The 16,705-nt window shown below is 41.6% G+C and overlaps 1 long non-coding RNA gene across 1 annotated transcript in view; it reads left to right on the top strand.

The window, feature by feature from the left end:
* The window catches only part of LOC115645485, a 92,342-nt gene that overhangs the window by 54,899 nt on the left and 20,738 nt on the right, over positions 1–16,705 (top strand). The window contains exon 3 of the long non-coding RNA XR_003998758.1: positions 1,816–1,880. This is a non-coding gene — a long non-coding RNA (uncharacterized LOC115645485). The remainder of the gene's footprint in view (positions 1–1,815; positions 1,881–16,705) is intronic.

Below are 16,705 nucleotides of genomic sequence, written 5' to 3'. Positions count from 1 at the left end.
TGCAATGAAATCAAACCATAGGTTGCTGGGAGAGCCTGCGTTACTAGCTTTTAGTATCACCTCCAGGTCATGGTAGGTGTCCCTTGTCATAACACCTCAGCTTGTCTCATGGGGAGCAGAACCTGACCTTCTCTGGCTCCTGAGGTCCACTGGCATTGTCCTGGAAGGATCAGCTTGTGGTGGAGCATCTGGCTTGGAACAATTAGTTTTAGGAGTCACTGCAACCAGAAATTCTTTGGGAATCTGGACAATAGCTGCTAGTGAGCTGGGATTATGCCTGCAAACTCAGGTTTGAATTGCCACTGGCAGAACTCCCAAGTATTGCTCTAGGACAACTGAGTCTATAATGTCCAATGAAGTATGAGTCTCTGACTGGAGCCACCAAGTAGCCCAAATCCTTTAGGCTTTAGGCTACGATGTGGGGCCATGACCAAGGAGGAAAAGGTTCAGACCAGAATTGGTGGTGATACGTCTCAGGGGACATGCTTAGCAGGTCAATGGTAGCTACTTTTATGGCATCAAAATCTTTAACTCTTTTATTGTCTAGGGCCTGGTAGGCAATCTCGGCTTCTTTGGACAGGAAAGGTGCAAGTTGTGTAGCCCAGGTCCCTTAGTCAGTCACAGCTACCCACTTGAAACTGACCAAGTAGGCCTCCAGATCATCATCCGGCCGCAACTTGGCAAGGAACAGGCCGGCACCGAGTATTGTTGTTCCAAACATATCTGGCTTGGCCATCCACTGAAGCAGTCATTCCTAAAACTGTCCCCTTGCTGTTGGTATTTTTGCTGGAGCTAAAGCATATCCAGGAGTACAGCCTGTTGTCTTTGGGCAGTTCACTGGTTCACTTTTTGCCCTTCCAGTAGCAGATGCTGGGCTTCAGTATAGGCCTGCTGTTGTGTCAAAAGTCTGAATAAGTCTTCCATTGTTCCCTTGTAAAGAGAGGGGTTTGGTCAATTGCACTTCTGGTACCTGTTGTCATTGGCATACTTGAGCCAGGGGGTGTCTGATGTAGTGAGCTCATGTAGTTTCAATAGTCCAGTCTCTAACACACACACATTCATACACACACACAAAATCAAAAAGATCTGTCTGTGATCCAATCACAAAGTGTAGTCAGCCTGGCTTCTTGGGCTTGTGGTAAAAGGAAGATCCGTCCATTCAGCTATACACCCTTCCTTCTTCCCTCCCCTGGCTTCAGCCAGGAACTGCCATCTGATAGAAGCAACCAGCATTTTTTATTTGGCCTGCTGGGCTCTGATTGGCTCTTGCCTGCCTCCAGCCCTTATAGTTGCTGGAGGACCAATACTTGCTGGTTCCATTAGTGGCTGGCCCAGAGACGCCTTTCTAGACAACTTTGGAAGTCCAAAACATGCTGTCCTTCTCTTCCTAAAAAGTTGTTTCCCTGGGCAGAGTGCACCAAGGCAGCAGGAGTTTCTAGTAGAAGGCAGTGAAAGCCTAGTACACCTGGTCACCAGGAACATCTCCACAAAAGAAAACTGTTTAGATACATGGATTCGTAAATGGGAGCAGGCCCATTTTCCAATGAAAATGTGTTGTTATAGTGCAAAATGAATCAATTTATCTGTATGAAAATGAACACATTCCTTGACAAGAATAGGTATACTCATGAATTAAGGCAGATTTCAGGTTAAAAGCATGTGAAAATGTGAATTCTGCTATTTTCCATGTGAAAAATTACAATTTTGCACCAAAAAAAGTTATATACAATGACATTTTGGGGGGTACAAAATTGTGTGAAATGTCAAATATTTCTGCACACAATTCCATAAAAAACAATGTGCATTTTTTCACAGCTCTACCATCATGTGCGCTGCTTTATATTCCTTGCTAACCAGTACTGATTGCCAAGATTTTATGTGTGAGTAGCAGATTTTCTATGTATAATTACTTTTCCTTTACTGATTGATTCAATGATGCAAGAGTCCATTATTTGCAACATCACAAGCTCTTCCATAATAGTCTGATTTGACAAACACTGAAGCAACCAAGCTGCAAAAAAGGGGGAGAACCAAGACATCTAATAAAACGTCTCCTTTATTCTAATTTGATATTGGATTTATTCAAGAAAGAATAGGTAGGTCTCTGCTCAGGACCAAGGCATGAGATTGTGAAAAAAGTGTAACATTTATGAAGTATGACATATCAGGGAGCAATACAGACCAGTGAGGGGCTATGCCACTCCTACCCTGCAACCTGGGGTGCCTAGTAATGCCTTACTATTTTAGCTCTCAACCTGAACCACTCACAAACAGCTTGCCAGCATACAGGTCACTCCCAGATGTGTTTGTGTAACTGCAGACTATCAGTCACACCTTGGCTCTCACCATCTTTGATTATGCTGCATGATGACACCATCACACTCCCAGTCCCAGATTTTCCTCCAGAAATGTATGTCTTGTACTGCCCAGTCCTGTCCTGGACAGTTCAACTATATTAAGTCCATATTCCTTTAAGGGAAATAATATACAACATCTTACCACTCTAAATGGAGTTACCCAGACATTTAAAGTTAAACACACTGATAAAAAAAAATTATTAATTACAAACAGAGAGTTTTTAAGTGAAAATAAGCATAGGCCCCATACAGTCAGTCACGGTTACAAGAAAAATAAAGATAAAACACTTTCTAATGCTCAGCTTCACAGATTAAACTTAATTCAAGATAAAGCTCTTATCCACGTGTTCCCAATAGCATTACTGATCAAACGCTCATGTTGACTGCTCCCACAGAGTCCAACAGTTGTTTTTTTTGTTATCTGAGATGCAAAGAGTAAAACAGATGGGGAGCGGGGGTCTCTTGGAGTGTTGGCCCTTCCTTTTCATAGTTTCAGTCCCTCTCTTGAAAAGCATTTCTAGCTCAGAACTAGGAGACAGAGTCTGTGTGGAAGGATGTTCCCTGCTGGGGTTTTTTTTCACTTGTGTATACTTGCATGCAGGTTTCCTTTTATTTCCTCCCGTTCCGCCGAATGACTCTGTTTACTGCTTAAATGCAAATTAAGGCAAACACACATTCATTTGTTCAATACAGGCCTATTTGCCCAGTTTGGTGCTACCTGAGTTTTGAACATGCACTTTTAGCATCTCATAAGGGAAAGTGTCACCCATAAAGCTTCTATACACATTTTACCATGACGTTACTGATCAGCAAGTTATGAGTTTTCAAGTGATACCTCACAGGGCATACATTATACAAAGATTATTACAGTAGTGTGTAGGGTGAGAACACAGGGGTGCATTCTGTCAGACAAATGCACAGCTGCTGCAGTAGGAAGGGCCATTATTTCAGTCCTTTTCTGTACAGGGTTGTGCAAACATCAGGTCATGAGGATCATAGAAATACTATTTATACACAGGCTCTACTATGAACACATGTCATTTGGAAATATTTCACAAAGGAGGTCTTTGGAGTGGAAACCTCTGAACAAAGGGGCATTAAAAGGAAAAAGTATGCTAAGAAATCTGTCTGTGCCACCTATCTTCTAGGTGACAGGTACAAACTCTGGGTTGTTTCTTTCATGGAAGTAGTGTCATTAAATGCAGAACTTTACAAAGGATCCAATTAGGTCAGATACATGAATCACAGAATGTAATGACTTGTTGGATCACGTTACTATCTCCCTTGCTTTCCCCCTTCCAGGCAATTTGTGAATGGCAGCTGGTGAAAGCACACCTGCTATACATATTTTACTGCAGAATATTGAACATGGCACAATGACGTTATTTTAATCTCAAGATAAATAATGAAAAATAACATGGAAAAGCTGTTAGTAAATACAGTAAAAGGATATGCTTGAGGGTGTTTTCTTATAGTGGAGTGAGTTATTTATAAATCTCTTCTTTCTGATGCTAAAAGAATAGCTAAGGATATTGGTTATGAGAAAGAGCCATAGAATGAACTGAGTTGTATGAAGTAAATATTCAGTAAGCAATAGACAGTGCTTGCTCTATGTATCTGAGAGCTCAGGATGTATGTAAACCACCCACAGTGCCAGTAATTTTATTCTATCAGAGATTTATTTCAGCACTGATAGATATAAAATGACTAATTGAGATTGTGGCAAAATTACAAAAGCTATTAAGAACATAAAAACAGCCATACAGGGTCAGACCAATGGTCCATTTAGCCCAGTATCCAGTCTTCCAATACCAGGTGCTTCAGAGGGAATGAACAGAACAGGTAACCATCAAGTGATTCATCCCCTGTCACCTATTACCAGTTTCTGGCAAACTTCAAACCATAGATTTGCATCCCTGTCCACCCTGGCTAATAACCATTGATGATAGACCTATCATCTATGAACTTATCTACTTCTTTTTGAATGCTGTTATAGTTTTGGCCTTCACAACATCCTCCGGCAAAGAGTTCCACAGGTTGACTTTGCATTGTGTGAAGAAATGCTTCCTCTTCTTTGTTTTAAACCTGCTGCTTATTAATTTAATTTGGTGACCCCTAGTTCTTGTGTCATGAGAAGGAGTAAATAACATTTCTTTATTTACTTTGTCCACACCCATCATGATTTTATAGACCTCTATCATATTCCCTCTCTCAGTCGTCTCTTTTCCAAGCTGAAAAGTCCCAGTTTTATTAATCTTTCCTCATACCCCTAATAATTTTTGCTGCCCTTTTCTGTACACTTTCCAATTCCAATATATCTTTTTTGAGATGGGGCGACCACATCTGCAAGCAGTATTCAAGATGTGGGCATGCCATAGATTAATATAGAGGCAATATGATATTTTCTGTCTTATCAATCCCTTTCTTAACGATTCCCAACATTCTGTTCATTTTTTTTTGACTGCCACTGCACACTGAGTGGATGTTTTCAGAGAACTATCCACAATGACTCCAAGATCTCTTTCCTGAGTGGTAACAGCCAGTTTATACCCCATCGTTTTCTATTTACAGTTGGGATTATGTTTTCCTATATGAATTATTTTGCAATCCCTTTCCTAATGGTTCCTAACCTTCTGTTAGCTTTTTTTACTTCTGCTGCACATTGAGCAGATATTTTCGGAGAACTATCCATGATGACACCAAAATCTTTCTTGAATGATAACCAGGGCCAGCTCCAGGCACCAGCTAAGGAAGCAGGTGCTTGGGGCGGCCAATACAAAGAGGCGGCACTCCATCCACTATTGGGCTGGCATGTCCAGGTCTTCGGCAGGAGTGAAGGACCCACTGCTGAACTGACACCGAAGAGTGGTGCAGCACGACTGAGCTGCCGCCAAACTGCCGTCAATTGGCTTTTTTTTTTCTTCACCGCTTAGGGCGGCAAAAAACCTGGAGCCGGCCTTGGTGATAACTAACTTAGACCCCATAATTTTGTATGTATTGTTGGGATTATATTTTGCAATGTGCATTACTTTGAATTTATCAATACTGAATTTCATCTGCCATTTTGTTGCCCAGTCACCCTTTAGTGAGATCACTTTGTAACTCTGCAGTCAGCTTTGGACATAACTATCTTAAGTAATTCCTATCATCTGCAAATGTTGCCACCTGACTATTCAGCCCCTTTTCAAGATCATTTACAAATACGTTGAACAGGAGAGGTCCCAGTACATATCCTTGGAGAACCTCACTATTTTTTCTCTCCATTTTAAAAACTGACCATTTATTCCCTATCTTTTAACCAATTACTGATCCATGAGAGGACCTCCCCTCTTATCCTATGATGCTTATTGAACTATTAACTTTATTTAAATAAGTACAATAACAGCTGTCATAAGCAGCCATACAAGGAACCAACAAGCAAAGGTTGCTAGTTCATTTGGGGTGAAAATCACTTCTGTGCAAGGGATCAGTACTATGATGAGGGCCTAAGTGGAACTTAAGAGGAGCATAGGTTGTGCGCTGGCCATTTGCACAGGGATGAAGTCCACTCCTAGGCCTGGCCTGCACTAAAAAGTTAGGTTGACCCAGCTATGTCACTCAGAGTTGTGAAAAATACATACTCCTGGGCAACACAGACTCACAGACTCAGAGAAATGTATGACTGGAAGGGACCTCAATAGATCATCAAGTCCAGTCCCATAGTTTAGCTGACCCTAAGCCCTGGTGTAGACAGCACTAGAGCAACAAAAGAATTCTTCTGTCAACTTAAGTACTGCTTCTAGAGGAGGTGGATTACCTACAGCCATGGAGAAACCCCTTCTGTCAGCGTAGGTAGTGTCTACACGGCAGTACTGTACCATGTCAAGTGTGGATACAAGATACAAGTGTAGACAAGACTGTAGATAAAAGAAGTCCATGTGATGGGAAAAAGAGGCTTAGGACTAAAAGCATTTGCTACATATTTTGTGTTTTAGAAGTAGATGTCAAAAACATTATAACTAAGAATTTGAACTTAGTATAGATGGAGATGAGGACAGAACTGTCAACTGCAGTTCTGAAACCATTCTGCTTCGTCTGTGAAATATAAACTGCACTTTGCTTTGCCATGTAATATCTCTGTTCAGGAATGTGCACGTAAATTAGACTAGCATTCAGTAACTGTGTCAACTAACTAATCTCCCAACAAGGAAATCGTTCTCTCCTGGAGGCTAAATTCTCTGATCACTTGGAAACCATGAAAATATAAATTTATACAAAACTAAGAGATTCATATAATAGCATATCAAGAAAATATGTGTATTTTTGTATCCAATTACCCTTGAATTACCATATTTAGGAATGGCTGAACTAGACAGCAGCCTCCAGGTGTTTATTACCATCTCTTTAGGCCATACTTATTCACAATTACCCAACACACATACCATGTGATACACATACCTGTGCCACCAATATCCAAACCAAGTTAGCAAGTAACTGAACAGTTAGAGGGAGCTGTAGGGAATATGTACTGACATTGTAAACACGTGTGTGAAATAATGCAGCAACCTTTTTTAAGTGAGTTAGTGGATGAGAAAATCCATAATCCCTTTTAAAATATTTCTCTGAATTCAAAGGTAAGGATCAGAAATACCAGTGGTCACATAATGGAAATTCCCATGGTAGTATTAAACTTATGGAAGGAGGGAGGGGTTGAAGTTGCAGGTGGCCTCTCAATTTTTGGGAAAGGTTCAACTTCCCACATAGCACTCCTAAACAGCTGGAGAAAGCCAACCAAAATGTCAATCAAATTCTAGTGAGCACAGGTCAGGACAAACATCTGCCTTTCTTGTCTTATTTCTCTGTGTGTTCTACTCAGTTTTTTGTTGCACACAATTACTCTTCATTAAATAGCTTGTTTATTCCACAGATTAAGGCTCAACAAGGCGTTCTTGTACTTTGTCTTAGTTTGCTTTAGCCAGTTGATCAAGTGCATAGCAGAGAGCATTTTTCACATTGACACTGTGATTAACATTTTGGGCCCCTTTTCAGAGTTATGATTTTTCATAAAGTTGCCTCTGCAAGATGAGCAAGATTAAGCAGTGCACTTGTGCTAATTTACTTTTAAAGAGTGTCAGCCTCACATCAGTTAATCTTGGCATATTACCCAGTAAAGGAGAAATGAAGCCAAATATTTCATTTTTTAAGAATCAGAGCAGAATTCTCACAAGCAGGAACAAACATGGAGAATATGTTATATCCTTCCCCAGTGGGTCACTGACACCATCTTTACTGAAGACGTGTAAGTCTCTTTCACACATGTACTGCAATCACACTGTATTTGGATTTACTCAGGAAAGAAATTGTTTGGACAAACACAATCTCAGTAGTCTGCTGAAGGACCTGAAGTCAATGGGAAAACATTTCCTTGAAGACTCCACAAGGTGGAGAACTATGGAGTTCTCTCCCCTTTCTTTTCATAGTTCAATAAACCTTTGAAATGTATTTTTTGAAAAGTATGCCCTGACCAAGGTTCTCTCTCCTGTTAGGGTGTAGACATTGCTGTCTTCCCAAAGTTCATTGACCCTGCTTCAAGAGTCAGGATGGCTTCTCTCTGTTCTTCCTTTCTTGTTGACTTACCAGCCCCCTACTGATTCATATGGAAATGAGGCATCCATTATTTTGATTCCATAATGCTTAATTTATCTTGGAGAAAGGTAGGTAGCCACCTTCGCTCCTGTCTGGGAGAACACCTGTTTTTTCCTATGTTTGGTCACAGATTTTAAGTAAGTATTCATAATTCCTCATACTATGTTAATGTATACATTTCACAATTATATTAATCACCAGTGTGTCATAAAAAACCTTACTCAATACACTTTTACAATACAGTAACATTGTATACAATCAGTTGATTCAATTATTTGTCATTTGAGGTTCAGGCCCCATTGTCTTTATAGTTAAGAGGCTATCTCCTCCACTTGCTAGTTTGATGGCTTTGTTTTCTTTTTATGTAAATGTACCTTCAAGGTCTCTGCTTGAAGACAAGGCTGGTCAGAAAAGCAGATACACATACCTTTATCTCAGGCAGACTGTGCTTATATATTGCTCGTCAAACACATTTTAATAACATAATTCTAGCCAAAACTCTTTGTACACACCCCACACATACATCATACAAAAATATTAATGATCACTTAGCTGTTAGTTTTCCTATGATATATTATATAACAGCTTTTGCGTATATATCATGACAACAGTGTGTTTGGTGTAGTGACTATGATAGGCCTGACTAAGTTGTTGATACAGAATAGTGAACCACCAATATCCATAATACCTAACAGAATTTCAGTTTATCCAGTTCCAGTTCTGCCCAGAACCTATATATGCAGATACTGTATGAAAATGCAAAAAAAAAAAAAAAATGCAGGGAAAAAGGTTTGTCAAACATTTCAGAACATTCACAGTCCCATGTTGTTTTTTAAAAGGAACTCTGTTACTCAGCCGAATGGACCTTACAGGTTAAGGTGAATGTTTGGAAAGAGAAGACCTTCAAGGAAAGTCCAGAAGTTCAGGTGAACACAGAAGTAAAGCCAAACTTCTGTTTAGTCACTTTGTTTAGATCCCAGACTCCAGATGTGAGAGGCTGGGACTTTTTAAAGAAATATATCTTTTATTAAACACAGGGCTGCAAGTGGTGAGGAGGAGGCCAGGCATGTCATAGCTAGAACTGGAGAGTTTGAGGCAAGGTGTAATGCTCTCCATCAGATTCTCAGCTGCCACAGGCGGTTTGACTTAGAGCAGATCATGGACTGCAGTGGCACCCAGCTTGCCCAGGATGGTGGTGGGGGGAATAAGATGGTTTACAGCTGCCTTCCTCTCTCACTGCCTCTGTCCTCAGTTGCATCAAGTGTAAACTAAGCATTGCTGAAGACTGAGCCCAGATACTTCCTAATCCATTTATCTCTTTTAATGTGCTCCTACCCTGGTTTATTCTCCTCTTCCTATGGACCAAGCTATCTACTATTATGGTCTATGTATGCATACACTTCATAAACTTCTTTGTATTAGAGTCACTGGGGATTAGGATATTATTCATTCATTAACCCATTCATTTATAAACCAACCCCCCAAGATAGTTAGGTAAAAATAGCAAAAACTGTATGACCCTTTCATAAGCCAACCCTATATTTCAGGGGTTGGCAAACTCTGGCTCCTGGACATCAAGGTAAGCCGCTGGCGGGTTGGGACATTTTGTTTACTGCAGGCATGGAACCCCTCAGCTCCTTGTGGCCGCAGTTCGCCATTCCCAGTCAATGGGAGCTGCAGGAAGTGATGCTCCCTGTAAACAAAATGACAATGTATTAGATATTCAATTCAATGATTCCATAGAGTTTAAAATAATCAAATTTTGGTGTAGACCCATTTATAAGCCGACGCCTGCTCTTTGCTGCATCACATTTTTAGCAAAAATATTCGGCTTATGAACAAGTATGTATGGTAGTTAATACAGATACATTTATAAAGGACCAAAGTTTTTTTTGTTATCATCATCTTGTCTCTTTCTTGAACTATATGATGAGTGAAGCAGTTGGTACAGTGCTTCTAGCCTCTTCCTAATTTTAGTTGGGTGAAGCATAGGGGTTTCTCCCCATTACATTCATACCAGACTGTTGAGCTTATATTCTTACAAATATAAGAAGAAGAAATTAGTTGGGCCCTCCAATCTGAACCTATGTCTATCTAGAGTGTTAAAACTCAGATAAAGGATCTGGTGGGGTAGACAATCTCTGTAGTTATAAGAATATAACCTCAAGAAGCTGGAATGGGGTACCTAATTCTGACCTCCTGCTTGTGAGTTATAGTCAATTTCCTTTGGAAGCTGGCATCTTGTGTGTTGTTTTTGGATATTGCTACTGGTGCTGACCATCCTGCTTCTTTAACTTCTGGAAATAGTAAATCGATGACAATAGAAAAACTTTGCACTTAGTGCTGAATTAAGGGATGGGGGTAGGGAGGAGGCTGAGGAGTCTGCAGCCCTGGGCCTCTGATTTCCTGGGGAGCCTCCAATACTTGACATATACACTGGAAGATTTTGATCTTATTCATGGTAATGCTAAAAAGAACAAAAAACATTTATGTCCCCTACTGACTCTGATTTTGTCCAAATTTCTTAAGCTTTCACAGTTAAAGTTTATTTTTTTCCAGACTTTCAGCTGCTGGCAACAGGCTTGTGAATTGGTGGCACTAATCACAGGATGTCAGCTGCTAATGGCAACACTGCACAGTACTTCTTTAGTGTTTTTTTAGCCTTACCTCAGTGAGATGGCCAGTCAATAATTTCCAAGAAAAACTGCAAAAAGGGAAGTTAAATTAGAAAGTGAGAAAATTGTAATGAAGTTATCCAATCTTACTATTTCTCCAGTTACTCCAGTACTCCTTCAGAATTATCTTCCAAAGATGTTGGACTGTCATTTTCAGAAATGATAATCAACATAAAGATGTGGATGTGAACTTGTTCCCTCAGGAGAGGGCAGAACAAACAGCAAGCATTCCTGAAATCCAGGACAAAAGTGACAATGAAAGAGACAATCCACTTTTCCTACCATCTGTCTGTCTGGAGAGAATAGTAGTGAGAAAGAGGAAAATTTTGCTGTTAATGCTGAACTATCTCCAGCTAAATGACCTTTTTTTGATAATGGAGGGATTTCACACCCCCTGTTTCGAGAAAGGCCTGCACAAGTGAGAAATTTATAGCTTCCGAGTGGCAACACAGAAGTATGAAAAAGTATCTCTCACCTCTTTTCAAACAAAAACTACCAAATGAAGAGCATTATCAGAGGCATTGGTTGATCTATTCTATATCCACAGAAGCAGTATTCTGTTTCACATGCAAACTCTCTTCATTGCCTAACAGTCTTAGTATCATTGTAACTCCAGGCTTTTCTGACTATAAAAAAGCAGAGGAGAAGACTTGTTCTCATGAAAGAATCATATTGACAAGGAAATGGTATAGCCGGTTCTAACACAAACTGCTTACTGGAAGGAAGTTTTAGGCATATTGTGACAGTTGTTAAACTTCTCGCTGAATGTGGTTTAGCATTTAGAGGACATTAACAACTCTCCTCAGAATGGAAATTATCCAGGTGTTCTTGAAGCCATCCATCACTATATTTGACCCATTTTTAAGGAAGCATATTAAACACTATGGAAACAAAGGAAAGGTCATCCATCCTATTTGTCAAAAATAATCTGTGATGAGTTCATTGAACTAATGGCACCTAAGCTTTTGGAATTCATTGTAACTGAAGTCAAGCAGGTGAAATACTACTTTCATAATAGCAAAGAGTCCTGTGGCACCTTACAGACTAACTGCTGCTTTTACAGATCCAGACTAACACGGCTACCTCTCTGATACTATTTCCTAAAAGATTCAGCTCCTGATATCACCGACATTGATCTGTTATTTTATGACACTGCCAGAGCCGGTGCAAGGACATTTCAAGCCCTAGGCGAAACTTCCACCTTGCGCCCCAAGCCTGGGAGGCAGGAGAAGTGAAGCAGTTCACCCATGCCCCGCCTCCATGAGCAAGCCATGGCTGCTTCTCTTCTACCGCCTCCCAGGCTTGCGGCGCCAATCAGCTTAGGTGCCGCAAGCCTGGGAGGCGGGAGAAGGGAAGTGGCCATGGTGTGCTTGGGGAGGAGGCATGGCAGGGGTGAGTTGGGGCGGGGAGTTCCCCTGCGTGGCGCCCCCCCTTACTTTCTGCCGGTGGCCCTCCCCGCGCTCCCCTGCCCCAGCAACCTCTGCCTAAATGCCAGTTCCAGCCTCTGCGGTCGCTACCAAAGAAAATGGCACCCCCCAAATGCCAGGTTCCTAGGCGACTTCCTAGGTCGCCTAAATGGTAGCACCGGCCCTGGACACTGCTTACATATCTATCTATCACAGGATTTATACTGATTGAAAGACACATAAGCAAGTTGCTCTTACGACTATATATTCTTTAGTGAAACCAAACATTGCTGTTGAAAACTATAGAGATCAGTCATACAATAACACAAGTAATATGTCTGGAAAGTATAAGGTTTTCAAGCCTGATCAAAGGACTAAAGGACACTAGCTGTATATGTGCCATGCACAGCTTATTCTTTGAACTTAGTTGGAACTTGCAGCACTGATTTTTGCATGGAAGCCATAAACTTTTTCAGTTTTGTTCAGAAACTTTTTCTGGTGGCATCGCCACGATATTTCCAATATTTACAAGAGTGGACAAGGAACTCCCCTTGTGCTAAAAACCTTGTCAGTATGTGATGGTCCTGTCACCTGAATCTTGTAAAACAGCTTTAGTGAACTATGAAGGCATTCAACATTGTCTGAAAGAAACAGTGGGCAATGCTCAGGAAAATGGTGAAACTTGAAGGAAAGCCAGTGCTTAATTTGTTCCCGGGCTTGCAATTTGGCAGTTCATAGCCCCAGCACCTCTTGGCTTGCTGCACCAATTATGAATGTAAAAAAATTGCTTGAGCCCCAGCATCTAATTGCTTGAGCACTGACACTTCTTTCATTACAAATTAAGCACTGAGGGAAGCACAATCATGTGCGAACTGGAAACTGTGTTTATATTTTATGGAATGTGATACTAGACAGGTTTGACAAAACTTGTATAAAGCTTCAAAACCAGGTCTGGATCTTGCAGTTGCTGTTAATTTGCTGACATACTTGCAAAAGTTTATCACAAACTTACAGTCTTGACAATTCTGAGAAGGACGCAAAAGAATTTGGAACTGATGTTGCTGAGTCATTCCATGAAGAACACAAACAGGGCGCAAAGCAAAAATTTCCAGATAGCAAGTGACAGTTCAAAAAATAAGGAAATTCAAATTTGAGTACTTTTATTGTATCCTCAACAAAATAAGTTTGAAACTAAAAAGATGAAGTGAATGATATGCTGAACTACCCACAAGGTTTGTCTTCCTTACATCTCTTGAACAAGTATGAAGTGAAAAGAAGATGAAAACATGCACTCATGCATTGCTTTATGCTCACCAAATGATCTAGAGCCTAAGCTTTTTGCAAAATTGTATCAATTTTCAGCATTTATAAAGATATTGTGACACGTAGTTGCAGGATAAAAGTGCTACTGGAATAATCAAAATTTGCATGACAAAGAGTTGAGTAATATCTTTCTGAATATTTTCATTGCGCTGATACTGTATTTGACTGTACTCATTGCCAGCTGTAAAGCAGAGGAATGGTTCTATACACTTGCCTTAGTAAAAAATTGACTTTGATCAACTAAGGTATAAACAAAGCTCAGTGCTCTTTCAGTCATGTCAGTTGAATGAAATTTACTTCACAAGTGTCAGTTGAGGCCACCATAACTGTTTTTGCAGCATGTAAAGCTTGCAAGATGTCAGTCTGAACACACGGCATTTCATTTGACTGTTAATTTTTTTTTGTTTTTATGTTTAACCAGGTAGTATATAACCTATTTATTGTCTTTGATTTTCTTTTCATGTTTATTCAGTAACATACATGACTTGTTACTGTGGTCACAAAAAAGGGGTCTCTGATAAACATTAGGCCAGGGTTTCCAATCTTGTTAATCCGGCCCTCTGTCTTCCACACTTTTCTATTTATGTATGATGTCTTCTGCTAGAGGAAGCACACTGCATTCACTTCTGTATTATTTAGCCATTTAATGTGATAGTGATAATGTAACCCTTCTGCTAGGTGATTTCGGCAGCAACAAGGGCCAGGTTCAATATCTAGAGGTTCCTCTTAACATTAGAAAACAAATCAACTTGAGCACCCTCCCAGAAATCTGGGGAAATAACCATCACCCCTGGGAAAGGGAATCTAACATTAATATGGGAAAACAACATCTGAAAAGCATGCAAACCGTAAGTAAACAGCCACTACACAGTATGCTGGGCAGTGTCCTTTGCCTCAATTTACCACCTTGCAGGGTAAAAGTGCCCGGATGCATGGTGAGAAACTTCCTGGAGAGTTCTATGCAGGACATTATCCGGAAGCAAATCATCAGGACCCCGTCCAACCAAGATGTTACCACCTACCTGAGCAGCACATTGGAAGGCGAATTTGGAAGAGATGGGAGAGACTTTGCTTCGCTCTGGACTCATGCCTGCAATGCTACGTGACAACTGGAGGAGCGTATCAGCTGCCACTGGACACGGTGCGAGGAATGTCAGGAGCTGGGAGTTCTGGTGACACAGGTGAAGAATACGGAGTACACAATCATCACTCCGAGAGCTAGAACCATCCTGGAGAGGATCCCAAAGCATGCCATCCATTCCCAGGACATGGAAAACCTGAAACGGAAGCTGGACCAGGGCAAGGCCTTCGAGGTGACATGCAAATGGGACACCAGCAACCACATCCTCTCTGGGGACAGCTTCACCCAATCTGCTGACTGGAAGGTCCTCCACAGGACCCATCTCAACTGTGTCTACCATGGGAATTGGGATAAGTGAGGCAGGAAGTGCAGCTATGCCAACGAGATGCTACCCCATGTCTTCTGTAGCTGCAAGCCCCATTCCAGAGCCTGACAGTTGCACCACAACACCATCCAAGATTGCCTGGTCCGAGCCATCCTGCCACCCATGGAGAAAGTTGCTGTGAATTTCTCCATCCCCGAAATGGACAGCCAACTGTGACTGGACATCATCATCAGCAACAAGGAATGGAAGAAGATCATCATGATAGGTGTCAAAGTTCCCTTTGAAAACAGGACCCCAGCCTTCCATGATGCCTAATCTCGAAAGTTGGAGAAATACGCCCCTCTGGCTGACACCTTGAGAGCTAGAGGCTACGAGGTTCAAAGTCATGTACTGATCGTCAGAGCCCTGGGTGTGTGGGACCCCAGCAATGTTCAAATATTGCTAGAATGCAGAATCAGTCCACACTATACTCAGCCGATGTGGCAACTCATTGTGTCGGATGCCATCAGATAGTCAAGGGACATCTACCTAGAACATCAGAGTTGCTGAAACAATTTTTACAGTGGGGATGCGGAAAACCAGTTGTCCCCAAACTTTTTACCTGGCACCCCCATCCATGCCTGATTTCCCTAGAGCTGGGGCCAAGACTGGGCTATGGCTCTGGGAGGTGAGGGCAGGAGGTGGACGAGAGTAAGGGGGCTGAGGCTGGGACCACAGCTGGGGGTAGAAACAGAGCTCCGGGTGCAGGGCCAGCAGCCAGGACCCCGCATGCGGGGTCAGGGGCAGAGCCCTGGTTGGGGATCCTGCAGCAACCAGCACCCTACGTGCGGGAAAAGGGGGTGGAGCTCCAGGCAGGGATCCTGCGACAGCTAGGACCCCACGTGGGGCTGGAGGCAGAGCCATGGGTGTGGGTCCGGCAGCACAGGGACCCTGGGTACGGGGCTAGCATCCCTAGTTCCCACGCCCCTGTAGAACACATCACTGGACATTTCAATACTAGGAAAGAGGAGCTGGAGTGCTGATGAGAAGCTAAATCAGAAAGTAACGGAAATACTTCTCTGATGGATTATATCTACTAAGGGACAACCTATCCTAAATGCCTAGTTACTGAGGGACAATCCACACTCCTTCCTATATCTGCTTTCTACAATCAACTCTCTGTATTACTTTTCCTGGGTGATGTATCTGAATACTTGGATGCTAATATCTAAATTGTATCATTAAACTTATTCATCTTATGTGAGTTATTGCTGATTAGGTACTATTTATATTGTATTACTTTTAAACCAACCTTTGTACTTTTGGATAATTTAAGCACTATACCCAGATGTATAGACATTCTTTCCTTAACCTGTGTATTATATAATTTTAACATTAGCTTTAATAAAAAACATAATTTGAATGCAGGAATAATGCAATGTTATTATTCTTATTGTATGACTAAAAGATAACAGAGGTGAGAGTCTTAAATGAGGTGAGGGTCACTCTAAATGCAACCTCATTTGTTAAGCTCAGGGTAGTGATGGCCAATTCAAGTGAAAATTGAGATGGACAGATGGATGTTCCTACCTGCCTGCTGATATGTGGACAGGGCTGGCCTTACCATGAGGCGAACAGAGGCAGCTCTAGATGCACAGAGTTGGTGGAGTGCTATGCTGAAGGAAGGAGGGCACAAGAGACATAACGGGCAGGCAGGAGAAAAGGTGAGAGGGAATAAGAGAAAGCAGGAGGAGCTGCAGGGAGAGAGAAGAGGAGGAGCCTCTTATGTACCTCTCTAGCACCCCCAGGAGCCTGGACTGATTAACACCAGCTTCTCAGGGAGCTTCCTGTTTCCTGCTGCTTCACTGAACCGACTTGAGGAGAACAGGCAGTCAACTGAAGTAGTAGGAGCCAGTTAGGCCTTTAAGATGCTG

Source organism: Gopherus evgoodei, chromosome 2 (assembly GCF_007399415.2).
Source record: "Gopherus evgoodei ecotype Sinaloan lineage chromosome 2, rGopEvg1_v1.p, whole genome shotgun sequence".
NCBI classification, from domain to species: Eukaryota; Metazoa; Chordata; order Testudines; family Testudinidae; genus Gopherus; species Gopherus evgoodei.
Note: the sequence above shows the minus strand (reverse complement) of the source record. Positions and strands in the feature narration are given on the sequence as shown.